The following is a 27,126-nucleotide window of genomic DNA, read 5'->3' as shown; positions in this document are numbered from 1 at the left end:
CTTTTAGAGATAGTAAGAGGCATGAATCTTTTTAAATATTATGAGATGCCCAGATGTTACGGCAATGGGTAACACATCCAAATACTTACTGTGACATCTAAATAAGCAAACAAAAGCAATTACTAAAGGCGTTTAAATGTTAATCTCTCTGTATCATCCTTTCATCCCAGAGTTTTTGTAGTGCTTTAGATGTAACTGCTTACCCAGGAGCAAACAGCAGAAAGGTTTTCATAGTTCTTTAAAACAACAAATTGCGTGAGTCCGAGTCTAGTCCCATTGCAATCACTTTGAGGTTTGCCGTTGGTTTCAACAGGATGAGAACAGGACATGCATTTGCCAAATCAGGGACATATCGTTCATCCTCACTGTGGCAGCTGGAGTGTAACATTAACACAGTGAAGTGGCTCACCATACAACTTGCATCAATATGCAGTTTAAGTGTAGCATAATGTTTGTATTTGTTTTATTCACTTTTATGTGAGCCTAATACAGCCAGCCTCGTAAAGCTCACTCTTGCACCAGATTAAAGGGATGTCTGTGTAGCATTTACTGGTTGTTCAGAAATGGTGGTGGCACTTTGTTACTGTCCACAAGTTGGTTTTTGAGCTAAAGGTTTCAGTCATTAAGATGTACAGAATTATCTTGGGCGTAGGTTTAGTCCTGGAGAAACGATGCTACGAGGTGCCTTGGTACGTATGGCATTTGTGGAAAATGGTGTGTGTACAGCGTGCCGTTTGAAAGCTGATATACACGATACCATTAGCTGCTGTATTAACAAGCACTTTAACTAAATATACAGAAAATTCTCCTGTGTATTTATGCAATGCAGGAAAAGTACTTATCATTACCAGTTTGCAAATTCCCAGTGTTTACCTCTGATGTCTATCTCATCTCAATTTAAGGTTTTCTGGGCTTTGAACACTTAGATTTCAGGTACAAATCTCAATTACAGTAGAAGTGCCTCAATTTGTCAAACCTTATAGGTTTTCAGCTCCGGTTGAAATATCAACAATTCCTAAATCCTATTCAGTTCACTCTGAAAACTGTATTCTGGGGGCGTTCAGCGATCCTGCATTCAAATGGTTAATTTGCACTATGTTCTGTTAAAGAAAAGGAAAACTGTCACCCTGTCATTTCAGAGTCTGACACTAAGCTTGTCAAAAGAGACAGCTGTTAAACTGAATTACTGTTGACATGCAGAGAAACGGCCCTTGCCAGATGTAAAGGACATCTGCGGCAATGAAGTGGTACAGGGTGGCTTTTAAAATGTGGTCATACTGGTATTTGAATAGAGCGTCTATGGCATTAAAACGTGGCCTTGACTCAGACAGTTTAAGGCAGCGAACCAGAGCCAATGAGAAGCACAAAGAAGTGCTGATCTGTTGCTATATCCATAACTTATGCATGAATATGAAAACACTGCGGTGTCAAAGCTATTAAGCTCTTATCTTGTATCCAGGAGGATGTGGGTTTAAAACACAGTAGGAAATATTTTGTATTTCTGGGTCCTTGAATGTACGGGTAGGTGAGGTGTAAATTCATAAGGTGGATTATGCAGGGAATGAATAGAAATAAGTCTTCTTGTCTTCAGCTAACAACTGCTCAGACAAGAATTGCAAAGGGCATTAAGCTTGTGAAGTGAGTGCTGGATGTGCCTCGCCAGCGCTCACGATAAGGCTGCCTGCACGCAGAGCACATGGGTGGGTGGTGGGGAGGTTGTTCTTTGGAGGGGGCAGCAAATAAAAGTGGAAATAGCTACGTGGAGAGGCTGGTAAAATTTTGTCCATGTATCTTAACATGATTTACATAAAAAAGTCAGGATACCAAATTCATTTTTTATTAAAAAAAAAAAAAGTAGGGATTATGAATATTTTATGATTTAGCAATTGAACCGACAGTAGGGAATTCTGCACATGATATAAGTGTGCGAGTCTTTGATTTGCATGTTTTTAGGGTAGAAATAAAGCTGTTTTGGAAAAAAATGTATCAGTTAAGCAATTTTGCTAAATGTATGAAAAATGAAATGTTATGAGATGAAGCATGTATTCATTACGAAACGAAATTGATGTTTGAAGCTAAAAAAAATTGAGGCCAAACATCATTTTGAATATGTTAGCAGATCATATCTTGATGATTTATTTGTATGTTTAGTGGTGGCAGAAACCAAAGAGTTTGCCATCTGTAGGGAAGAAGGCAAATGATGATATTTCTAAATCATACAGGCTACACCACTCCTTTCTGCAGGAAATCAACAACAATTTGTTCTAGGCAGCAAAAATGCTGCAAAGGGCAGGTATGAGAGGTGTTTTCTCTCTTTGTAATAGGAAAATTTGCTTCCAAAGGACCTGGGTTTCTCCATGCAGGAAGGCTGATGTTGGCTGCATTGAGCTTGTTCTGAGAGCTTCAGATCATCTGAGCTGGAGCCCTGCATTGCTCTGGGAGCATCCCTTTATCCTACAGAACATTTAGCATCATGGTAGTGTGTGCTTTACTGATGTGATTCACTCTACACACCTTGGAGGACAGTGGGGTAGTGCTGCTGCCAAATCTGACCAAATGGCCGCTTGCACATGCCATAAGCAGTGCTCCCACCAATCCTTACTGCCATGGTTAGCTGGAGCACAGCAGGAGGCTGCCTTACAAGTACAAATATCTGGGGTCTAACACAGTCCTTCTTGAAAACGCATTTATCAACAACTTCCAGAGGTCTTCTACGTATGAGGGAGGTGGTAAGTAGAGTTGGCATTCAACCACCATGGCACTGTGCAGGACACAGTGGCTGTTGACTTTCTGTGGTCTCCAGGAGTCAGGGTCTCCTGCTTTGTCCCAGTCTCTGCTCACAACCTGAATTAAAAAGTTTTGAATGTGTTCTAGCTTCCAATTGACAGGAAGGCAGGCGGCTACCTAGCAGGGCTGCCACCGTTTCATAGGTGTGCTGCAGGAACTGATGGGAGCCACGAGGAGCGCCCAGCCTGCTAGGGACAGGGTGAGACAGACCTAAAAGGGAATTACGTTCCATGAATTTTCTGCCTTCCTGCTCAGATGCTGTGTGTGCTGTCGTCTGTGCTAAACCAGCAACACTGGTGCTGAAGTGCTCTGCAAAGGCAATGCCATTGCAAAACCGTTCCTGTGGCTGTGCTGGGATGGGGCTTTGGGTGCTTACCATCACCCTGACAATCTCAGAGGAGTTATCTCAAAAAAAAATCTCAAATATACCTTCATCAGAGGGCTGGCGTATGCTGCAATAAAAAAGGCTGAAATCTCAATATTCACTCTTAACTGTTCAGGTAGATCTGCAGCTCAGTTTTGTAGGTTTTATCCAGTGCAGACTTGTCTATTTACACAAGTTTAGTTATGCTGTAATTATTAACTTTTTACAAAAAAGCAGGAGGTGGACCACTTAAATAAACAGCAACAATTGTGTTAATAGATGGCAGGTTTGTCTGTGATAGCTCTTGTAATACCATCATTAGTTTATTTAAGCTTACCATGAGAAATCTTTTTCTCCTATTCTGAGCTCTTTCATACAGCTTCCGATTTTGATTGACACTAACATAAAATAACTAACCTATAAATTATAACGTATGATTTAAATGAGGTATAACTGCATTATTTGTAAATCACTGCAAGGATCATCAGTGTGCAACATGCATGGTTTTAAGAAAATAAAAAATATATTACCAAGATGATAGTACGGCAGAATGCAGCTCTTTCTGTGAAGCTCTCACCACACATATTAAGTGTAATAATCCAACAAACCAAGAAAAGAACCTAATGCCATCAGCCATTTGAACTTCATCATGTGATCAGTCCCAGGTCAAAAATTAACACCTGTACATTCATCACAGAAATGCACCTCACAATCTTTGCTAGTTGTCAAACAACTGTCACTGAAGCCACCCCAGAATTCAGGTTTGTAAATATGTTTGTACTCACCTGTTTGCTGATGTTGGAAGGGCATCTTTCGTTCTCATTTTATTCAAGCCAAGAAATGAAACTTTCTGAGTGTTGTGTGTTCACTGGAAGATGCTTTCCGCCTGCTGTGTATTGGTACAGTGAGCAGGGCTGAATTACTCCAGCTGAAGATCTACCCCCAAGCTTTAGTTTCCCAGTTAAGTATCACAGACAGCACTGGGTCATTGACAAACAGAAAATAATGGACAATGGCTTGTTATAATCCATCCATTTGTTTGGGAAACCAGACATCTCCAGGGAGCGAAAGGACTCCACATTATTTTTTAAGTACCATATTTCAAATTAGTGTTTCTAGTTCAGCTTTTGCATAGCCTGATAACTGTTCATGACTGTGAGAAGGATTTCACACAGTACTTATGCTGTCCAAGATCATCAGTACCATGGGCTCCGAGTTTGCTCAGAAAGGCCATCATGTAGTATTAGTGCTTGGTGAGTACCATCAATGTGCTTTGAATCTGACTGTACTGTTCCCAGAGTGGAAGATGTGGCTCTTGCCCCTAGGGGTTTGCAGTGTAAAATGACTTAATAGTACATTTCAGGCTAGATCTGAGTGCATATTATAGATGACTAATTTATTTCTTGAATTTAGGATTTTCCCCTGCTAAGAGGCATTGTGATTTCTATGAATATTTTGCCGCAGTCCTCTTTTTCTCTTTCTCTGTGGTATAAATTTACCAGCCGAAGTGGTTTTTACTTTTCCTTGCTTGAAAGTTCATGGCATGTTTCTGGCAAACACCTAAAGCTCAGTTTCCAAGGCTGTGGACAGCAAAGGGCATGTCTAAGAAATAAAATGAGACTGATGGGACAGCACGATGGGAACCCTTCTCAATGTTGAAAGCCATCAAAAGAGCTAAGACATGCACGTGTGCTGTAGCTCCATGTGTGATCAAAATATTTACCTGGGTTTTGTGCAGTTCAACAATGGAGAGAGTTTGGGATCGTCATAAACTGTAACCCCACCATCTCCCAAACACTTTCAGTGGTGCATAGTCTTTTGTGATCTAAGCTAATTCGCAATGGGACTAGTCTTGAGGTAAGGTCATGAGGAATTGTTTCTTTAATGCAGTTTTCTCCCATGTGCAATTCTTGAAGGCCAGCTTCGGACTGACTTGGTAAACTGTGTTCTGCGTAAATATACTGATAAATACCCACTGTTACTTAAGGTAAAGAAGAACCAGAGATGTGCCAAGAAGGAAATTGGCTGCTGGTCCATCTTGGTTTACCCTGAGCATATTTGTTATTTCAATGTTTCGTTCCTTATAACTTAATCTTTTTGTAAGCACTGTGAAAAGCCAGGTAGTATATTTAGCTCTAGCCCATGTCCATAAAAGTATTTTAAGATTAATTTTACAGGTACAACCAGCTTCTCCAAACATCAGCCTTTTCTCTGTTTAACCATAAATGTAGGTATCCAGTTCTTCCTGCTTTGTTCTCTTTTTAGAAATATCATTTATTACACTGAGATGAGTGACCATGGCTAAGTTTCCTTTAAGTTGAGTGGAAAAGCCACTTGTACATATGTTTTCTCATGTAAAGCTATCATCTCCTTGTAGGTAACCACATTTCTAGCAGAGGAACAGAGTTTTGGCTATTTTTGCTTTTTTCTATAATGATTTTTCATATTTTATAAAAGCTGTAGGCATAGTTAAAGATGAGCATGGGTATTGGTAGTGCTCACTAAGAAGCTGATTTACAGAAATGGAAATCCCATGAGGCTGACTTTCAGCCAGGTGACCAACACACTTTGCATTTTATTTATTTATCTGGCTACTTAGCCCTTCTTACAGTTTCTCTTCTATGAATTAATTTACCCTATAAAGCACCACTTGCAATAATCAATGACTCATTACACTGAAAACCAACAGGAAAGATTAATTAAATGAAAAGTATGTAAGAGGAATGTTCAACTGTTTTATTTCGAGTGACCCAGATATTTAGTGCTTTCTTTATGCTGAATTCTCGTAAGTTATAGCAGAGGTTTTTACCTTGAGCCACAGGGAGTTCAGCTGGCTTAGAGTGTAGTGATATTTCCTAGACACACTGAACCAGTTCATTTATCATCAATATCCACAGGAAATAATAATCTGTTTATACATCACATTTCTCTGAGCTCTGCAAGGTTCTTGTTATGAATTCTTTCCAGCTGCTTTTCTCATTCCCACAGAAGAATTGCATGTGAAGGGTTACTGCTTACCCATCAGTTACTGTAACAATTATTGACTGATAACCGCTGGTAATTCCAACTCTGTGACAATCTTTGATAAGGATTTTCTGTAGTTATTATGCTCTAAAACGTTGCCTCATCTGTAAAGGTCTTGAACTTCAGGTTGGGTAGCTGACACAGCCGCCTTTTCTGGATCCTTGAATAGAAAGAGGTTAATAATATGGACCATGTAGCTTCTACAGTTATAGAAATACCGTGTAAAACTGGGAGTCCATTCAAAGATCCTGCTTCCCATCACACAGGAGCAATTTCATCTGGTTGCCTTTTGGTAAGTGATGCCTGCCAATCAGCAGCAGCTCAGGAGACAAGTGACTGAGGGAAGAAATGTTTGTCACCTCAGGGCTTCTTCTGTTCTGTCCAATGATTTCTGGAGAAAGAAAGACATAAATGAAAGAAATTAGAACAAGGTTAAAATAAATAAATAAATAAATAAATAAATAAATAAACTCACGCCCTTTACCTTCTTTGCACTCCTGGTTTTGCAGTACACTGGCTCTCAGTTTGTGTTTGGTTTTCTCTCTGCATGCCCAGTCTCTGCTCATCCCTATTTATTTCCTTTTATTTGTTGCAGATTTATGTTTTAGTTAAGATCAGTGTGTAACTGCAGTCAGTCAGACTTGCTCCATAGCAAGGCACGTTTGCTGCTCCCGTTCCAGTTTAGCATACTATCAAGTGACAGTCGGGGAGATTTCCCATCCTGGGAAGGTTCAGACCAGGCGTGCAATCCTCCAGGAGCTGCAGACGGTCCCGGGATGTGCTGACAGTGAAACTGGTGCTGCTGTAAAGTGAAGGGGAAGAACAATGCCCCCACATCCTGACGAACATGCCAGGTGTAATTACTTTGCTTTTAAAATAATCTGGGAAAAGAAGGGGAATAAAAAGGAGGGGGATGATTTCTCTGTTCAGTTTTAAAACAGTAGGATTTTAAGTCATTTTAGTGCAACGTGTTAATTATTATGTCCAAAGAGTTGGTAAAGTACAATAACATAGAGGATAACTTCTTCAAATTGTAGCTGACCGACAGAAATCTGGATGAACATATGACACTGCCTCTGCTTCTAGTTGTCAGCTAATAAATTGTGTTAAAAATGGTGCAGACACATGAAAGATTTTTGCAATATTTTGTTCTCAACTGTAAGCATTTGTAATTGCTTATGCTGCCCTGTAGGGCAGGGAAGGCAGTATTGTAAGGATATGCTAGAAAAAGATTTCAGTCCCAAATGAATGAAACCTGAGATACAAATGCGTGTCTCAACCCCTAACTGTGGATTTTCAGGGAGAAAAACTAAGTGGTATTAGTACTGGATTGAATCTGTTTGTTTTGTGAATCAAAAGCTTTTTTTTTTTTTTTCCTTGCTCCTTTGTAATTTTATTGAAGTAAAACCGTAGAAAGCTTTTGCCTTAATGTTTTTGCCCAGTCTTTTCAGTGCTTCAAGGGACTGATATAGGTTACATAGCTGGCTTTCAGGCTAGTTTCTTCCTCACCAACCTTTGCAATTCAATGGGACTGATGGGTTATAGAACTTTGGAAATCAGGCCCTAACTTCTGATATCTACAAATCATGAAAGTTTGAATTGCATATATTTTGCCCTCAACTTATACTATATACCTTGAAGACAATTGCAAAAAAAAAAAAAAAGAAATCATTTAAAATTGTCTTTATTTGGAGATAGTTTAATATCAAAAGAGACTTGCTTCCAGCTAAGTAAACATTTGTTACAGAACTAAAAATGTTTGATACAAGGTTGTATCAGATAAACTTTGTTCCCCAAACTGCTGCTGAATGATGTTAGAGAGAAACAAAGGTGAGGAGATGACCCCATCTAGAAACTCTCAAGTCACTGGAGACTCCTGCTTTAGTTTGGCACAGGGGGAGAAAATCCAGTGTAGTGGAGGATTCTGCCACTAACTGCTACATAGTCTGCAAGTATATTCTGCAATGTACACTGTTGTACATTGAAGTTAGGAGAAGTGATCACTGGAGATTTTAAGACAGACGGAGAAAGTTCCAGGCGAAAGGAGAGGGGCCAAAGCTGGTGAATAAACTGGCTTCATCTGACAAGATTAAGACCATCAAATTGTAAAAAAGAGCTGATGCTTAAGGTGAAGGGTTGTCGCATCCAGAGTCAGCCAGTCCTGGATGATTTCAGAAGTAATTAAAAAGTTGAATCTGGGAATAACCTTAAAGGCAACAGCAAAGCCACCAAAGAAAGGCAGCAGAGGAATTTGGCAATGAACTCCAGAAAGAAAACGCAGAGCCACAAAGAAGGGGGACGCTTGGGCACCTGTTGTGACAGCTGTGACTAAGCATACGATGACCAGATCAGAGTGAATAATGAGAGAATCTGCTCATTTAAGAGTGTATATACAAACGCAGCAGGGACATGAAACTGTTTTGCTTTGTTTTACTGATAATGTGTTATTGGAGTCATGTCTCTGACTGTGTCCTAGAGTGGGTTCAAAACAATTACTTATATAACACAGGATATATTTAAGTCAGGGAGGTGTGGTAAGGGAGAAATGAATGTATCTCAATTTCTGGTTTAGAATCAAAATGAAATTATGTTTTTCTGAATAGATTTATTGATTTCCATTTATCCAACACAGGGATATCCTCCTCAGGGTCTGGATTGCCCTTGCACAATTTGAACTGTAACATAATTGATGAGTCAGATTAGACCCCATATACATCTCTTGCCAGCTCCTGGTTCATACCCTAACCTGAACTTACTATTTTGAAAAATAACCCCCTTAAAAATAACCAGAGTCAGTTCCATCTGCAAAAGTTCAAGCCCGTTTCCAGCCTGTGTGTGGCTCCAGCCTGAGAGAAATTCTTGGCTGATCCACGGCACTGGACTCCCCTCTTCTAATGCTCTGCTTTAGAAGTAGGTAGGCATGTTCTGGATTAGCTTGGGGATTAAAGAACATGATTTTTAAGTGACAAATGAATGCCTCTGGCAAAATTACACCCATATGTGAAAGAAAATTGCCTTTGCTGCTCACTTATAGAGCAGAGTGATATGCAGGACAACATAAGGGAAAACAAACGGAAAAATAAAACCCAACAGAGCAGTTCTTTGGGCACCAAGAAATAGCACGGTCTAATGCAGCTGCCCACATTGCAAACCCGACTGACAAATAATGGCATTCTGTGCAAGAACAATCGCTGCTACTTTGATTTAAAATGAAAACCAGATTGAGAAACTTTGACTAAGAGGACAGGATGTGTGGAATATAAATATCTGGTGGGTGCAGCCAACCAGCACAAAATATATTTGGAGGGAGCTGGAGCTCAGTCCCTACAGGAGCATCCTGTGCTTACAGATCATCATGTACAAGGAATAAATTACAGTAGGGTTTGTCAACTAATTTGGTGGGGGTATGAATTCTTTATCTATTAATCAATGTAGGGAAGCATGAAGCACCTATAAACCATTCATCTCACTTTAGCGTCTTGTTTAAATTTAATTAGAGTTGGTCTGATTTGATTGGAAAAAATAGAGGTACCTTTGAATGTAAAGGTGTCAAATGGAGAATCTTAGATTGCACTTACTGCTGCAAAACCATATGGTAATGAGTCAAGTAGTTCAGATATTTTTTTCCAAAATGAATAGCCATAAAAACCCTTACAGGGTGAGACCCCTCATGCACAAGTAAAGAAAAAGATAATCAAGGTGCCAGCACCTCGCCAATGTGAGTGGTGGTTGCAACAGTGTGAACCAGTTCATTTCTCTCGTGCCTGCAGACCTTTTCCCCTCTCTCAACAGTTTGTTTCCATTCCTTTATTGTTATATATATATACATATATATATACGCACACAACAATGATATTTAATAAGAAAACTTAATTTCTTCATGTTTTATCCTTATCCTAACTTTTCTACTGCTATCAATGTTAAAAATTTCATTAACTGCAGTAGGAATAGAATCAGACCAAAGTTATTTTTTAAAAAGTCTCTCACAAAGCTGTTTACCTTTTCTTTCCATAATTTCCACAGGGATTATGGATAAGGCTGCAATACCTGTACATACTTATGGTATTTTTATACTGCACAGGCAGTACGTGATGCATATAGTTGCAACTGCAACTGTAGAAAGCTCCAGTGGGTCACTTGCATTTCATTCCTCTTCAATGTGACTTTAAATCAGTGACATTTGGTTCTTATTTTTAATAAGATAGTTCTTTGAAATGCTTTTTTTTTTTTTAAATGAAAAGTCATTGCTAAGCCTCAGAGTCCTTCATAAGCCTTAGAGTCCTACATGTGAGATTTGAAAACTGCAGCTTCACTAAAAAGCATGCACTAAATATGATATACATTGATGCATGCTTATCATGGATAAATACTGTTCTCTGGGTAGTGCCTAGAAATTTTAATTAATTTCAGATACGCCCTATTTTTGCCACGTATGCAGATTTCAAATCTGTGCATTCGCCGATTTTGACACAGTGCGATGATGTATCCTAGCTTTCAGATGTCTGGCTCTTGGAGTTGTGAAATGATAAAACAAACAAAAACAACAGTTTCAGCCTTGTCAATCTAGTTCTCAGTGGACAGATGCCCTGGCGCTAGAAAAGCATCATCCCATGCAATACCTTTTGGCAGCATTTGAAAAAAAGCTTGAGATCTTTTAGATGTAAAAGTAAAGCTGGCTTCTCATCTCTGAAGGAGTCGTGTTTATGGCCATGCTGAAGCTCCTGGATAGGGCTTTAAGGGAGACGTGCATAACCTCTGCGTGTTCTGCGCCTGATTTGTGCACGAGTAAGTGATTTCTGGTCTCCCAGATAATCAATCTGATCTGCTTCTGGAGCATGTTGCCTCTGGACAGTGATGGATTAATGGGTGAGGGTCCAGGCTTGTGCATTGAAGTTTTGGGAATGAGCTGGGTCGATTGTTACAGTTTGTGGATTGCATCATTAATTAATGAAATGGTATAATTAATTACAGATTTAAATGTTTTATTGGATACTTATCCGGCGGGAGTTGCCTAAACCCACGAGGAAGATGGGAGGCTTTGGGTTTACCGTGGCCCACCAGCAGGGCCAGCCCGGTCCCACCAACGCGTGCCCATGGCTCTGTGCACGTGAAGGCCACTCCTGGAGGCCCCAGCCCAGCTGGCCCAGCTGTGCGAGGCAGTTCCTGCCACAAAGCACAGTACCATACCGAAAGTCTTGCAATATTGGTTTAAAAACACACAGAACCCATGGAATTCGTAGTACAGAAATACTGGCTACATCTGAGAAAGGAGATGGTGAATTGCTTTGGTAAAGATGAGGTTTTCTTTTGGCTAATGATTTGTTTTTAATGTCACACACAGTATTGTGAGAACTTGCATCATTTGGGCATTTTTAATGAATTCGTATTGCTTGCATATTAGTAGGAATATTTCCACTGCAGCAAACACCATAAACAGTTTCCACACTGGGGTATGTTATACTGCCACCAGAATTGGTTCTTCTGATGGTTCATTTCTTTTATGCTGAGAATTCAGGACCAATTCAGCTTGGTTTTATGCATCATTAGAGATTTACAATTACTTTGCTATAGTTTCTTTCTGGAAGCCTATCTCTCATGGTTAATGCTATGGGAGCCCTGTTGTGTAGAGGCTGGTATTAGCCACCTTATAGCAATAAAGCGTTTGAAAAGGGTTTAGAATTATGAGTGGCTAAATTCTCCATGCAGTGACTGCAATACTGTTATCCCTTGCTGAGCTTGGGTTGAAACATTTTTTTCTTCTGCTCAAATTAGAAAAAAATGCTGTTTCTTCAAGAGGTTTTGAATCATTTACATGTAATTTTTTTGTTGAACTACTGCAGTCAGAAAAGAGAAATTGTGAGAAATTCCATTTGGATTTCATGATGCTTAAAATACATTTACATTGCATTAGTATATAATGAAAAGAAGGCCTCCTCATTTTTTATCTCACTTTTAAAAAGTGTAATCAGTATTTGAGACTTTCTTTTGTGGTTTAGATTTTACGTGTGTAACCAAACTCAATAAATTTCACAGGGTTTGCCCTTGGACAATAAGTGGTGGATTTGTATGTGTTATAATCCACAAAATTCATGTTTTAGATAAATGCAGTCTTGCACTGAAACAAACATGATATGCAGTGAATAATATGGGCCCGATCTAAAGCCCATTAAAATCAATGAAAAGATTTCAAATTAACTTTTATAGCCTTTAGATCAGGCTCTAAATGGGCAAATTACAGTTATGGACTTTCCCATTTACATACCTGTGTGATGCATTAATATATTTTATGGAATTGAAATTACTTGGTACTCTTTTTCATGCTTCTTTTTTTTTAGGATAAGAATTTGCCGAGGGCATCAACAGCAGTTTTCCCAGGCTTTGGAACAAGGATTATGTAGTCAATCCACAAATGACTCAAATCTTTGAAAAAACGGACATGGTTATCAGAGGGGCTTTGACAGCAGCAAGGACGGGAGTGCTATCTGGCGTAGTGCATCAGAGGCTCTTATTTCATCTCATTAATGCACTCAGGACATCAACATGGGCCACCAGTCCAGGGGAATCAGGTACAACTTTTAACAGAAAATGCACAAGATCTCACCCCTGCACTGTTTTAAATAGATCAAATCAGATGTGTCTTGTATAAGGTTAGAAGAAAGACCACGGCACTGTAGCAGATGGGGGAGAGATTCAAGTGTTGCAGGGAATTTTCAAACCCATTGTTAGAACCTGGTGATCTTTCTTCTTGCACGGCGTTTCTTGAATCCTACTGAGAAGGCACCGAGCTGATCTCCACATCTGCGATAGCTGCAGCCTCCACGTGTGAAAAAGGAGTGCCTCTACCTGCTCCTTCTGAGCACCCTTATAATTAAAAAACCCTTTTGGAGCAACACTAGAAATAAGCCATCACGGTATCTGATTAAACCTCTCAGGAAACTGTCACTGATCACCTTCTCTGGTCTTGGTGGAATACATTTATGCATTATAAATACACTTCCTGCGTGGATGCTCCATAAATCACATTTAGCACTTGTATATGATGTATAAGCATATTCTATAGAATACACACAAATACAGATGCCAAACTCCCACAGAGTTCATCACTGGAAAATGTTTGAAGGATCTGATCCTTAATATTTAATGAGGAAGATGCTATTTCCTTCCTCAGCTTTTATCTCTGGTTTGGCATAGTCATTAAATTTCTTGTTTCCTTGCAAGATTATATAATTTATGACCTAATTTTAGACTTTTGTGTAACTGTTCTAAAATACTCACGGAGTATCCGGATTTCTTTGTATGGAGTGTTTTGGGATTAGGCAACGGATAGAACATGACTGCTCAGCCATGAGCTGCCGTCAGTACGGAGTTACAAGCATTAAAGGAGAACAGCACAGCAATATTCAGATAGCATTACAGGGTTGTATTGTGTTTTTACTTTTCCCCGTAAAAATATGATTTAGCAGCATTTCCAAATCCTACTGTATGCAGTGGTTGCCAGGAATCCCCAGGTAATACAGTAATTGCCCAACAACTGCTATTAAAATATTTTCATGTAGCAGCTTCTGACTTTCAGGCTGTTCTGGGACGAATTCATGCAGCCTTAAATGCAGGGAGGGTTGCAGGATGCTGGGGAAGCAGGTGGAAAGTGACAGGTAGGGCTTTAAAGTGACTTTCAGCCTCCTCGCCCTCTGAGCAGCCAATTTTTGTTAACCATGGGGGGAGGCAGGGTCTGCTGGGGTCCCCAGCTGCTGCACGGCAGAGGGAAGGTCTCAGGCTGGCCCCAGGGCTCCAGGCAGCATTACTTCCAAACCAGCACCTCCCAGCTTAAGAGCAAGCTTTTGGCTTTATCCCAGGCTTTGGGCTAAGAACCAAGAAAGCCTCTGCTCTGCGGTGTCAGGCTGGCTGGGGTGATGTTCTGCAGCACAAGGTGTTGCCAGATAACTCCTGTATGAATTATGCTAAAGCTGCAGCCACAGGGTTTTTGCGTGCCTGTGTGTCTTCTGCGTGTCCAGAGTAATTCAGCGGTGTCATAAATAGTGCCATGAGTTTCAGGTGTTTGTCAATTTAAACCATATTGTTTGGACCAGCCTTTCATCAAATTTAATATAGCGGTTATCGCATTAATGCACTTTGAGAGCACTTTATTTGGAAGTTTAAGCACGAAGTGGCTGGCTGCTGAGTACGAGGTTAGCTGCACGCTCCCAGCCTGCAGCACAGTGAGGAGGCTTTGCCAAGGTGCACCTCTTCTCCTGCCCCAGCCCCAGGTGCCGGGCAGTGCTGGGCACCCTCAGGGCGGGCAGCTCTGCTCACCCCTCTAACATCGCAGCCCCATGCAGCGTGCAGGGCGAGGTGGGCGAAAGAAAAATAATCCATAGGAGGAGGTGTCATTATTTCTTGGAATAAGAAAGATTGGAGAGTGGATCTGTCTGGCTTTAATGGAGCAGTTCCAGGAAAGCAGCAGCGACCAAAGTGTTTTCAGTATCACATAATTCAAGAGTAAAATCATAGTTCCAATTACCATTTCAGCCATTTCTGGCCTTGGGAAACCTATGCTAATATTTATTATTATATGATTGACCTATGATTTCTTCATCATTTACATTAGCAACTATGGTATTCATAGTAACATCCTTTAAATCATATAAGCAGATGTCAACAGTGCATGATGAAGTCACATCCTGCAGATTTGTTATTTACTTAGTCTCTTTTTTTTTCCTGATAAAATAACATTGTGAGATGCATAATCTCACCTCCACAAGGCCTCTAGGGGCATATATGATCACAGAATGCATTTTCTATAATCTCACAAAATGAGTCAATTCTAGCTGAGGTACAAACAGTTGTACAAAGTCAGTATTTCACTTCCATCACTGTCTGACATCATCTTCTACACAGTGCAAGAAAACATTTACTTAGCTCTTTGACATGAGTTGCCACAAAGCCTTTGCAAAAAAAAAAAAAAAAAAAAAAAAAAAAGAGAAAAGTGAGGAATTAAAATGGTAACTTGATTTAAAGAACTGTTTTAGCCTCTGTTCTAGGTGCAGGATTTAGGTTTGTAATTTTGTCAGATACATTCTTGTAATAGCCAGACTGGCCATCCACACCTCCAATCTCTGTTCTTCTGGGACCTGCCTACGCACAAATCAGAGAGTTGTGCAGACCATCCAAGTCTAGAAGCTGGTCCTCCTTCATTATTATTATTATTATTATTATTATTATTATTATTATTATTATCATTATTATCATTATTATTATCATTATTATTATCATTATGATGATGATGATGATGATGATGCACAAGCTAGCATGCATTAGAATTAAGATACTGCACTTGTTTTCCAGGAAGCCTTCCTAGGCAAGCTGTTTCTGATGCTTTCAGTGGAAGGCGGTACAGAGCAAGCGTGTTTGCCTCCGGTGAGAGGCAGAGCCTGCTCCCAGGAGGACTCATGGCTTTGATCCAAACACAGGATAAAAGGCTGTGCATCCTCAGCTGCATCGGTGCGGGGGGGTGCTGATGGCCAGCCACGGCTCCTCTGCCCCTCCCCTCCTCTTTCTGCTAAATCCACATCTGCTTGGTCTACTGGTAATGCTTGGCAATAATCTCCCTGAAAACAGCTTCTTGTCCCATACAGGCATTACCAGCTGTACTTCTCACTGGCTGTAAAATCACTTTGGGTTCTTTCTTGCCCCTCCCAGGCTGCGTTGGACTGGTGGTCACACAGCCCACAGCGCGCAGCCACACGTCCCAGCAGGACAGCTGGCTCTCCGCCGTGCAGGTGAGGTGCCAAAGGGATCCCGAGGCTTGTCACTGCCTTCAGGTATCTTTGACCTCATTGTATTTATTCACGAAGGGGCCACAGAAAAATTTTCAAGGTTCAGATTGTTCTGGCGACATGAAAAAGGTTTAATTTTCCATCCGTCTCCCATATCCACTCTGTTTCTTCTGTCTGGATGCAGTCCCTCCTTTTGTTCAATGGCAGAGAGCACAGCCATGTTTTTCAGCATCTCCTCTGGAAACATGCTTCATCTGCAGGGCTTGGAGAAGTGGGACCCCTCGGGCCTTTGATTACCTTCCTCTTCATCCATCGCTTTTTTACTGAAGTTAAATTCTTCTGACCTTACGTTGCCTTTAAAGGTTTACCTGGCTCAGCAGGTGCCAGGTTTAGGATGTTTCAAATAGTTTTTGGGTCAGTGGAGGACAAATTTCTAAGGTTAGTGTGCCTTATCCAGGCTGTCAGGCACACAGACTCTTTTCTACTCTCTGGTCCTGGAGCCCTGAAAATGCCCTCTCATTTCTAGATGCAAGGCAAGGTAGAAAGGTCAGAATAGGCTTGTATTGTGTTTCTGAAGATTGGCACTGTATAACAATTATTAAAAGTTTCTATAATGATGCATGTTACAAACACAGAACCAAACACCTGCAGTGAACCTCCTCAGGCAAAATTCTCATTGACTTCAATAGTGTTTTTCCCCGAGAAGAGGCTGCTGGCTGTGCTCAGGGCATTAAACATATTCCTGACTTAAGAGGCACTTAAAATCTACTGCTAAGCAACTTATTAGCAATGTAAAAATGATTTTTAAGCTAGCAAAGTATTCTTCCTGGAAGAAATATACTTTTTGTAAGATTAGTTTTGCTGACAGAAGTAGTTTGGCTGACTCCTTGTGATTATGGATGTTGTTGTTGCCCCTTATCATACCAAAGCAAATGGTGTCAAATGCTTTGAACCTTGTAAATAATTGTTTCCAAAGTGTTTTTTTTTCTCTATAAAATCTTTAGAGAAAAGCTGTCTTCTAATCCTTTCTCTTCCAAGGCTTTACAGCTCTGCTTCTTCCCACTCTTGCTATTCTTTTATTTTCCTTCTTTGGGCTTTAATATATCTTAGATATTATAAAAGTCTCTTTTAAAGGTAAATGCGGAGCTTTTGCTCATATTGCAAAAAGGCAGTCCTAAAGCTTTAATAAAGTGGAGAGGAAAAAAAAAAAGACTTCATTTCAAACTGCCACAGCTGCTGGTGCTGGGACTGCCACCCGGAGCTGCGGCTGGGACCTGCACCCAGGGAGGGACGAGGAGGAGGAAGAGGATGCAGCCTGAGAGCCTGGCCAGTGCCTGGAGTGGAGGTCCTCGCCATCAGTTTTAGCAACAAATATTAGGCCAGACAGGACATAAACCTCTCTCAGTGCATTATTAAAGCAGCATCGGAAGCCCAGAGAAAACCCACAGTTATTATTTGCATAAAAACAAGCGAGCTCACGAGTGTGGGAAAACTGAAATGCTGGAAAAACAAGACCTAACGATTTCCTGACTTCCTTGAAGGTTGGCTGCAATTATTTTTAATGTCTTCTGTCTATCTATATGTCTACTTATTTTGGCAAAAGACACAACTGAGGAGAAATGGATGCCTCTATCCAGAGCAGTTACCTTGCCTTGAAATAATAGTGTGTGGCCATCTTCTCAGAAGCAGCAAGGATGGGTTTCATTTGGGCATACCTGTGTGGTGCAGAGTAATAAAGAATAACAAATGACCATCATCTGCACAAACATTTCCACTGGAGCAGCCCCGGGCATGAATTTCCCAGCCATCAGCATCTTGCAGCACCTCGCTGAACCACTCTCAAAGCAAAGATAAGAAAACCCCATCCGGCCTCACCAGCCCTTCATCTCATCAAGGTCTGGCCCCGGCTGGGGGATGCCAGCTGGATGTCACCTCTTTGTGCCATGGTGCCCATCCCCAGCTGTCCTCCCACACCGAAGGGGAGAATATGGCTCCTGTTAAGCCCAGCTGAGAAACTTGTATTTTGAATCTTTGGGTAAGAACCGGATGGTAAGAGGCTCCTAGCAAGGCTGGGCTGCCCTCTGTCCGCCTTCTCTAAAGGCAGCGGTTTCAGGTTTTAGATGCCACTCTAAATGGACTGCGCTTTTTGGCAAAGAACTTCACATTTCCAGATCTTTCTTGTTTTTAATGGGTATGATTTTTAAGAAGACACGTTACAGCAGAGCCCAAATGGGAACACTTACACCTTTAGCAACTTTCCCCCCGCGTTGCCAGCTTCTTTGCATCAGATGCCACCAAGGAGCGCGGAGGGCGTGGTGGCCAGGAGGAGCTGCCAGGCGGTGCTGGCACTGCTCCCTGCCACCCAGGGGATTTCTTCCCTGACAACTTTTGGCTCCCTCGGGTTAGTTTGTAGCTGCACGGAATGTGTAATGTTCCACGCTGGCGGAGAGGCTGACAGGGAAGTTAAATACAGGCTGCAAAGATAGATCATCTCCCACCATCACTTTGTTTTTTTGCTGCTCTAAAATCATTTTGCTTGTTCCTGCGGCTCCTATAAAGCCAGAAGAGCTCTCTATATTTGCTTTCCGGATGCCTTTTTCTCCTCTGCTTACAACTATAAAAGCAGCTTTTCATGCTCCAAATCAGAGATAAATTGAAATCACTGCTGAAGAAATAAAACACAAGGCTAATCAAATTGTAGCACAGGAAGCAGCCTTCAGCCAGTGCATTTTTGAAAGCTATTTTTAGAATATATTTTTATTTTGTCACTCCATATGGGAAGTCAAACCCATATGGTTTGGGAGAATGGAAGGTTGGGCTTTTATAGAGATCTCGCAAACCGTCCCTGCTCAGCCCTGTACTTAAACATGTGCTTAAATCCAATTGTCTGCAGTGGGAGTTGAGCGCATAAACTCCGTGCTGGCTGGGGCCTCAGGCCCTGTCTGAGGTTGTCGCAGTACTACTCCCTCCTGAGATGTAAAACTACTCTATATTCGTTAAACCAGCCTCCAGTTAACTTGGCTCTTCTTAATTATGACATTTCTAATTCATACATCTTCCTTTTCTTCCCCCCCCCCATTTTTTTTCTTCATTTCTTCTCCACGGTCTGGATGTCCTGAGGAGTTCAGTTGGTCCTTTCCCAACCAGGCCGTGAAGCTGAACATCAAGAGCCATCGCCCTCCTGCCCTTTGCACTGACCATGCTGCCCTGCCAATGTCAAGACTGATGGGCTGTTGGGGAGAACAACTAAATTCTGCCCCCAATACTTCTGCGTATGCTGATGAAACAAGAACCGACTAGGAAAGGTACTGTGCAGGTGATAAACTAAATGTAGAGAATGAGAAGTTCCCCTCACTGTTCATCCAGCAGGATATATTGGAAGGAATACCCATTCTACTTGTGTTTTGTGTTGTTCCGTGGGAATTAACAGAGAATTATCTTTCCTTTAAAGAATTTCATGGGGCTGTTAAGAACACCCACAGAAAGTTTCCAACCTGGTAAATTCCAGAGGGTTATTTTGTGCATCTTTTCTACCGTGATCTTGGGGTTTCTTCCCTGTGCAGTTCTGTATGTTTTCTCAGAAGGTGAAGTTCAAAACAGTAGTTTTAAAATATCTGATGTTTGTCATAATTTGAGAGGAAAAATATACCTGAGCCTGTATTCCTTGTGCTCCCAAATCTATCACTGACTCTGCTAATGAGATACGACTTTTTACAAGCCAGTAAAGATGCCTCTATAAGAACAGCATGTGTGGTGACAGTCATGGATTGAGCTGAGTTATTCAGTCTTACCAGGTCCTTATAAGTTGTAGTGGAACCAACATCTCCCTCTATCCATGAGAAGACCCCGCGGGTCTTCTGCTGGGGAGCACAGCATCCAAACTCCTCGTAAGACGACCGGACTTCACACGGGTACATAACGCTTGGGAAAGTCAAGCTGCACGACAGTTAGACAATTAGCATGAAGTACTTAAATAACCATTCTAGTATTTCTGAGAGGATAGCTGACTTTGTCTGAAAGTGCTCTGCAAGATTTATCAAAAAACAGTGCAGATGCTTTTATAGCTAATATGATGGGCAGAGGCTCAGAAATTTGGGTGGTGTGGATTACACAGGTTCAGCATAGCGAACACCCTGCAGAGCTGCTTTCTGACTAAAGGGGAGGTCATTTTCTGTGTCGCTTTTGATTCGAGAGCTGTATTTGGCCTCCACATGGAAGCAGAGCTAAAGGAGGAGCACGGCATTGCCTGCAGCACTCAGCCTTCAGCAGAGCCACTGCACGCAGCATTTGTTCCCTGCAAGGGGACTCCTGTGAGTGTCTGTGCTGTGACAGGCACGGGAGAGCAGGGTCACCAAATCAGCAGCCATGCCTTGGCGCCTGCTTCTAGACGGGGTGAACAGGAAAGCAGGCAGGAAGGTACTGATGTGCCTGCCGCCAGCCCCATGATGACAATGGGGCTGTCCTGTCTTTGCCTCTATATAATGGAAATGTATGGGATTTGTTGTATGTCTACTGCCATTTAATATTTGTATACTTTTGTTTTTCTTTAGGAAACAATTCTCCTAACTTTTTTGCATGAAGTGCAGTGGGGAGTGAAGAATTCAATGAAGAATTCAGCGTGGCAGAGGAATGGGAGCGTAGGGATTTCTGATATGGTTTGGATACTGCTGCCACCATGTAAAAGAGATCTCATAATAAAAGTGTTGATCAAAGCTTACACCACATATTGATTCTTTCATCAGAAAGTCAAGAAAACAACTATTGTGTGTTTTTTTCATGAATATAAAGCAGAGAACTTGGGTGAGAGGAAAAATGTTAAAATAACGAAGCACCAGAAGGGGTTAAAAGGGAAGACCCGAGTCTAGAGCAGAAAGAAGGTGCCAAAAGTTAAACATTAAAAGAAAATTCATGAAGAAATATTTGTATTCAAAATCTATGACCATTATGATATCAAAATAACTACTGTTCAATTCCATGCTTATAGTAGCTTTGTAGTCAGGAAAACTGCCATCACTTGCATCCCACTATTAAAATATATTCTATACCATTCCAAAATCCCAAAAGACAATAAAAAATACCTGGATTTGGGAATTAGACATAAGTTGCTGTTTTTTCCCAGAAATATTTTATCAGAACATTTGAATAATGTGGGGTTTAGATCAGGTGCCAAACAGTCCATGCGCTTGGGCTGTGTTTATGACATGGGTACGTGGTCACTGTGAGATGCACGCATGGCGTTGCTGTTCACCTCCTGTAGCTGAACATCATGGACCCAGTAAAGTCAACACAGAGCTTGCCATTGACTTCAGTGGAGCCCGAATTTCATCCCAGGCCAGGAGCAGCTGATGGAGGGTGCCACAAGCTGGTGACCTGCAGCAATTTCAGGTCAGTGATACAGAAGCAAAAAAAAATTCCTTGTCACATAACCGCTGTAGCTCAGACAACCCGAATTTCACTTTGGATTTTCTACTGCATTTCCGTTCACATCGCAACTCTATAGATAATGTGCTAAGGCATCGTTCTTAAAAAAGAAAGATTTAACTTTTTTAAAGAGATGGGTGATTTGTAGAAGACATTTGTGTAATTTTGTATTCTAAATGTGATTTATTTTTATAAATAAATTTGCATAAAATCTCCAGCCCTCGATGTCATAGTTCTATTTTATCTTTAATTCAGATGCTCAAGAAATGTAAATTATTTTTACAGCTAAATAAAAGCTATACAAAGCTGCCAGGAAAGAATAATGAGATACACATTGTGCCATGCAGCCATGATAAATCCAGCAGCACCATGGTTACAGTCAAAATGTGAGGCCATCAGCAACTAGGGAATATCAGCGCATATAGATTCCTCTGACTAGATTTAGCAAACTAATCTTAACTGGGGAAGCTCATGACACTAGGTCAGTGAGAGAAAATATTTGCCTAAAAGATAGACAGGCACCTAATAGGAGGAACAGTTGGTTTATAGAGCAAGGTTTTATTATAGAATATCATAGTTGGGCCATGCTTTGCCTGCATGCTTTACAGAAATAAAGATATCAGCAAATTACTGGTGGGTATCCTAATGGTTGCATGGGCTTATAAAGAACAGTCATGAGAGGGGCCCCAAGAAGAATGTGTAGTCACATCCCCTTGGTCAGCGTGGCCAAAGGCTCCCCTGCACATCTGGGGAAGAAGAGCGCCTGCCCCATGCCCCAGCACCCCACTGTAAGGCTGCCCCGTGGAGTAAGAGGTGAGCTCCCCTCAGCAGGGATTAACTCACCCATGAGCAGATAATTATACAGAACAAGGGTGTGAGGAGCCTCAGCTGACACTAGTTAAAGGGAAGTGAATAAAATGTGCTCTGAGGGCATGGGCTGCTTTTTTGTTGAGGAAGGTTAAGGGCTAGCTTGTCTGAATTTGCAAGAAGACCAGTGCTACTTTCCATGATCAGCTATTACTGATACAGGTAGGTCTCATCATTCTGTTTTTGTCTTGTCTTTGGCTGCATTTCATAATTTTTTTTTCTTCCTGCTGGAAGCATCTTAATCCACACTGCTCTCTGGAGTTTAAATAATTCCGATATGCATGCACTGCTGACTTGTTGCTATTCCCTATTTGCTGAATTATAGTGTGGTGTTGCTTTAACTAAAGCTGGTATTCAGGTCAAACTGCTCCAAAAGGAGCTTTCCAGAGCCCAAGAGCTGGGTGATTGCTCCAACACTTTGCAGGAGGAGGTGTGCAGAAAGCCAGGCAGTGATGAATGGGTGCTTGCAGTGTCTTGTGGATAGCAAACCACGTGGGATTTAAGGGAGACTGGGCTCTCAGAGTCTTAAGAACTGAACCCTGTGATGCTCAGTTTTCCAAAGTGTGGGGGCAATGGTTTGCAGTGAATAGGAATAGCCTAAAACTTTAATCAAAAGCAGTGCTTTGTTTTTGCTGAATCAGGGTGGTGAATGCATGTGCATCTTTGAGAGCATGGACAGCCCTGTTGACTCCTAAGGACCACTCATGTGCCTTAATTGAGTATGTGCATGAATGCTTAGCTGGTTGGGATCAGCATAAACACCCCTGAATGTCAAGTTCTCTTCTGCCTCTGTTTTGTGAGGCCAATGACCATCAGGTATTTAAAAAGCTGGTTTTGGTCACCTTAAAATATAATATCTTTTTTTTTTGGAGACATTGGATCATAGAAAAATGGAGAGCTGTAAACTTTATGCCCTTGAAAGTTTAAGATTTTTTTTTGAATGTGTGTATTCAAAGGAGCCAGATAATGCTGCTTAGAAACATTTAAAAACAAAAAAATCATGCTCAGCAGACAGCTCTTATGACAAGACTCTGCCCAGAGTGAATTTTTATGCTTGAGTTATAAACCCTTGAAAAATGGGGATCCTAATGCAAAAGCTGACACAGCTTTAACTAAAGCAGCTCTAGTAAGTGCTGCTATAATTATTTGCTCATTAATTACAAATTTTGCAAGACATGAGAGTAACACAAATTGGAAAATAGGAATAATTATCAGTAATAATGCCACAGAAGCTGGACACATTGAAAGTATCTTCCTCTTTAAATTTAATAATAGCAAGACAGCTAGGAAACTAATAAGAAATACATAATTGAAAATTAACCTTGCAAATCTGCTGTTAATAAACCATGGTACTCTTGTGTTACAATAATTTTACAGAGCCCTTAATTTGCATTTGAAGTGTTATCCCAGGTAATACTTTGTGCATTCACAACAATTAGTATGTCTCTGATTTAAAACAAAAACACAAAGGTGGGATTTAGCGTAGTTGGAGAGTATAGAATGACACGTACTGCTGTTCTTAGTAGCTCAGAGCCAGAACGATTGGAAACCAAACATACAATGGTGATTTTTGTGCCTGCTGTTATGCCTGAATGCTGTTTTGTTATTGTTGAATTGGAGCATTGTAGTGCTTCGTGCTTTCATCCTTAACTTGTTTCATGTTTGTGTAAATATACCAGTGTGACTGCTGGATTGCTTGCACATTCTCATTCTCTGAGGTGCGAGGTTTGATGATTTAGGGATGCTTGAAAACATTCACTGCGTTGGAACAGGTAGCTTGTGGCCTGTGAAACACTCCGCTGCAGTGTGTACTTCCACCATCATCTCTGAGTAGACTGTACGGATCTTGTGGGGGCAGGCTGCTGGAGCTGGTGGGGTTGGAGCAGAGGAGGTTTGCTGCAGCAGAGTAACTCAGCATAGCCTGTGCTTCAGTGCAAATGTGCTGCTTTTCTGCAGGCATGTTATGCAAGTGGGCTCCATTCACAAAGGAAAATAGTGCTTACCTACCTTTTTAGATCTGTTGCCAATTAACGAAATCTACAGAAATTAACAGCTGTCGATAAAAGCCTGTGGTAATCACTTGATCAATTTGTAAGTAATGATGAAGAGAATTATTCAAAACTCAGGCTGAGTTGACTGATCTTGCTGAAGACCTCCCACTAATAGAATAAACCTGATGTGCATTTCTGACTGTGCAAATGCAAGAAGCATTCAGCAAACTTGCACACTCATAGCCAAGCATGTAATAACAGGGGTGCTCAGATCTGCAGGGCTCGAGTGCTCAGCTGAAAAAAGGAGGATGGATCATCACAGAGGGGCTTCCCTGACTGCAGGCTTGTACTTGTAACAGTGTTGATGGCAGTGGAGGTATAGGCAGGGTTTCAAACTTGTCTGTGACCAAGCAGCTTAAAAAATAACCCTGAGACCTACAATGTTTGGCATCAGTGTGGAGGAACATTGTACACAAACAATTGGGTTAAGAGTGTGTACTCCAAACAGTCTTGCTGCACAATTCCAAACTCCATCAAGGACTGCATGTAAAATGTTGGCTTCTTTGTGCAAACCCACAAATCCTAGGGAAAAGGCCATTAGGGGTCAGCAATTCAGCTGTTTGTCTGTTCACTTTATGTAAGAGGTTAGCAGCAGTATGCTTTTTGTCCAAAGCCAGCAATAGCAGGAACAGCTTGTTTCTGAAAGGGCTGTGGCTCCCCTAGCAGTGATAGAAGAAGGGGTCCTGAAATAAACCTAGAATGTGGATAGTCTTTGATTTGACCTTTTGTCCATTTATTTGGCTATAAGCGTATGCTTAGCACAGCATTTGACTCCTGTCAGTCTCCTCTAATGTCCTATATAGCTCAAGCACCACAAGTGCAGATGCTTTTTTCCTTACCAGTATGCTTCAGGGAATTCAGAACAACCTATTGTCCCACACTGCAATGTTTTCTGGTTGCCCAAGCTCTTTCTCCAGAGGTATTCAGGAAAAGCAAACCTTCCATGCCCTTGCAGCATCTCTCTGAAGTGCCAACGGCATAGCAAATCTCCATGGCTTCAGTCCATGGCAGAGGAGGACAGCATGGTCTCCCTCCAAATGCTGTTTGAATCAGATTTCAATTAGTCTTTAAGAGGTAAACTGACTTGCATGTATCTCCTTTGGGGGCAAACCATGGAAAGGTCTCAGAACAGTGGTGTAAATCCTATAGTGGCTGACTCTGATAGTGTCAGGAGACCTTCACTTCATCCACACAGCCTTGCTCTGGAGACAGAGCAGGGTGAGGATGGCTGTTCCTCAGCATAGTCCTGGTTGTGATGTAACCACTGCATTTGTGACACAGTTCTCAGTACAGAGCTGAGAGATGACCCAGTGACGGACCATACAAGACTGGCTAGTTGGGTCCTTATGGCTATCTCTGGGTCCCATCAGCTGTTCACTGCAAGGCCGGAGCAAGTGCTGGGGATGTGCTGGGCCTTCCCATGGAGCTACGAAGCTCAGCCAGCCTGTGAACAGAGCTTTGGGCAGAGGTGAGTGTCAGGTAGAGAAGGCTTTGAGACCTGAATGGATGAAGAGGAGCATGGAGGGGGGGCAGTCACTGCCCTAGCATTGAAAAAGGAGGCAGAAACCACCCTCCCCTTCCAAAAAGCGGGAGGCTCTGGGAGAAATGTTTCCCAATGATGTTCTTGAGGCAGCCTATTAGTGATTCCCAATCAGTATTCTGTTCATCACTGCTTTCCCAAGGAAAGCCGTAAAGGAACAATTTAGCCAGAGGAAGCTATTTTTAGAAGACAGATTTTTTTAAACTGTTCTGCTGTTATTTATGTTGCATAGATCTTGAGTTATTTATTTCAGTGGGAGCTGATGCGAAGTAGGACTGCGTTTAATGTGTGGAAGGATGGTGAAATCTATCCTACATCTGTCCTTGCTATTTCAGGGTGAGGCTTCAGTAGTCTTTTCTGACCTGCAAGGTGGGCGGCACTTTGTCTCCATCCCTTCGTCTTTCCCTGTGCTGGCCACGCTTCTGCTGTTTGTCACTGCAGTATGTTTTAACCTGCCACTTAACTTGCTGATACGAATTTTTAAAACACGAAGAAGCAACAGATAATCTAAAGTGTGATCCTAGTTAAAAATAAAAGATGTTAATACTTTGCACTGGTCAAAACTAATTTATGTGAGCTGGGCTCTGCTCACAACTATAGCAAGGTAGAGCTGGTGACATCACTGAGTGTGAGCTCTGCCAACCTGGGTTAGTGTTGGAGTGACAACGCGGTGATTTAGCTGTTATGATCTCACTTAATATTACATACTTGAAATGTAGCCTAACCTGCAATTCAGGGTTATATGAAGTACATATTGTGGAGTTGTTTCAGAACAGATTTTGACAAAACTTTGCATTTAAAGGAAATGTTTGAGTGGCATAAGTGCTTCATATGCTGTTACTTTGCAAGGCTGGTAGAAATCCTTTCAGAAAAGACATTCCACAGTAAACTTTCGTATAATATATGTGCTTGTATATATGCACATCAACACAAAACGGGAAAATCTGGAATGTTGTCTTAAGCTTTCTGATATGAAATCATTGCAGGAGAAGAAAATCACTTGGCTGGAACAAAGATAACTGCAGCTTTTAAATCCAGAAATCAAACACCATCCTCACAGCGATGAAAACAACAAAAATACTGTAGACATGACGGGTCATGAGCTGAAACTTCTAACAACAATTTTATCTTCAAGCCTCTTTACAGAAACAGTGCTGAAGTGACCTCACATCCAGTGAGGGAGGTATTGCAGCTGCTCTGAAAAAGCACCAAGTAAAGCAGTGGGAGAAGAAAAGCTTGTTTTACTTGATGCTTTGGCTCCCCAGGTGTGCAGCTGGTGGTGGGGGGAATGGGATGTGC

General features: G+C 41.4%; 1 long non-coding RNA gene across 5 annotated transcripts in view; it reads left to right on the top strand.

The window, feature by feature from the left end:
* The window catches only part of LOC121077438, an 88,111-nt gene extending 66,572 nt beyond the window's left edge, over positions 1 to 21,539 (top strand). For all 5 annotated transcript variants that reach the window (XR_005824041.1, XR_005824039.1, XR_005824040.1 and 2 more), the window contains 3 exons: positions 12,511 to 12,741; positions 19,077 to 19,253; positions 20,499 to 21,539. This is a non-coding gene — a long non-coding RNA (uncharacterized LOC121077438). The remainder of the gene's footprint in view (positions 1 to 12,510; positions 12,742 to 19,076; positions 19,254 to 20,498) is intronic.
* The last annotated feature ends 5,587 nt before the right edge of the window (positions 21,540 to 27,126 follow it).

Source organism: Cygnus olor, chromosome 13 (genome assembly GCF_009769625.2).
Source record: "Cygnus olor isolate bCygOlo1 chromosome 13, bCygOlo1.pri.v2, whole genome shotgun sequence".
Lineage (NCBI taxonomy): Eukaryota > Metazoa > Chordata > Aves > Anseriformes > Anatidae > Cygnus > Cygnus olor.
Note: the sequence above shows the minus strand (reverse complement) of the source record. Positions and strands in the feature narration are given on the sequence as shown.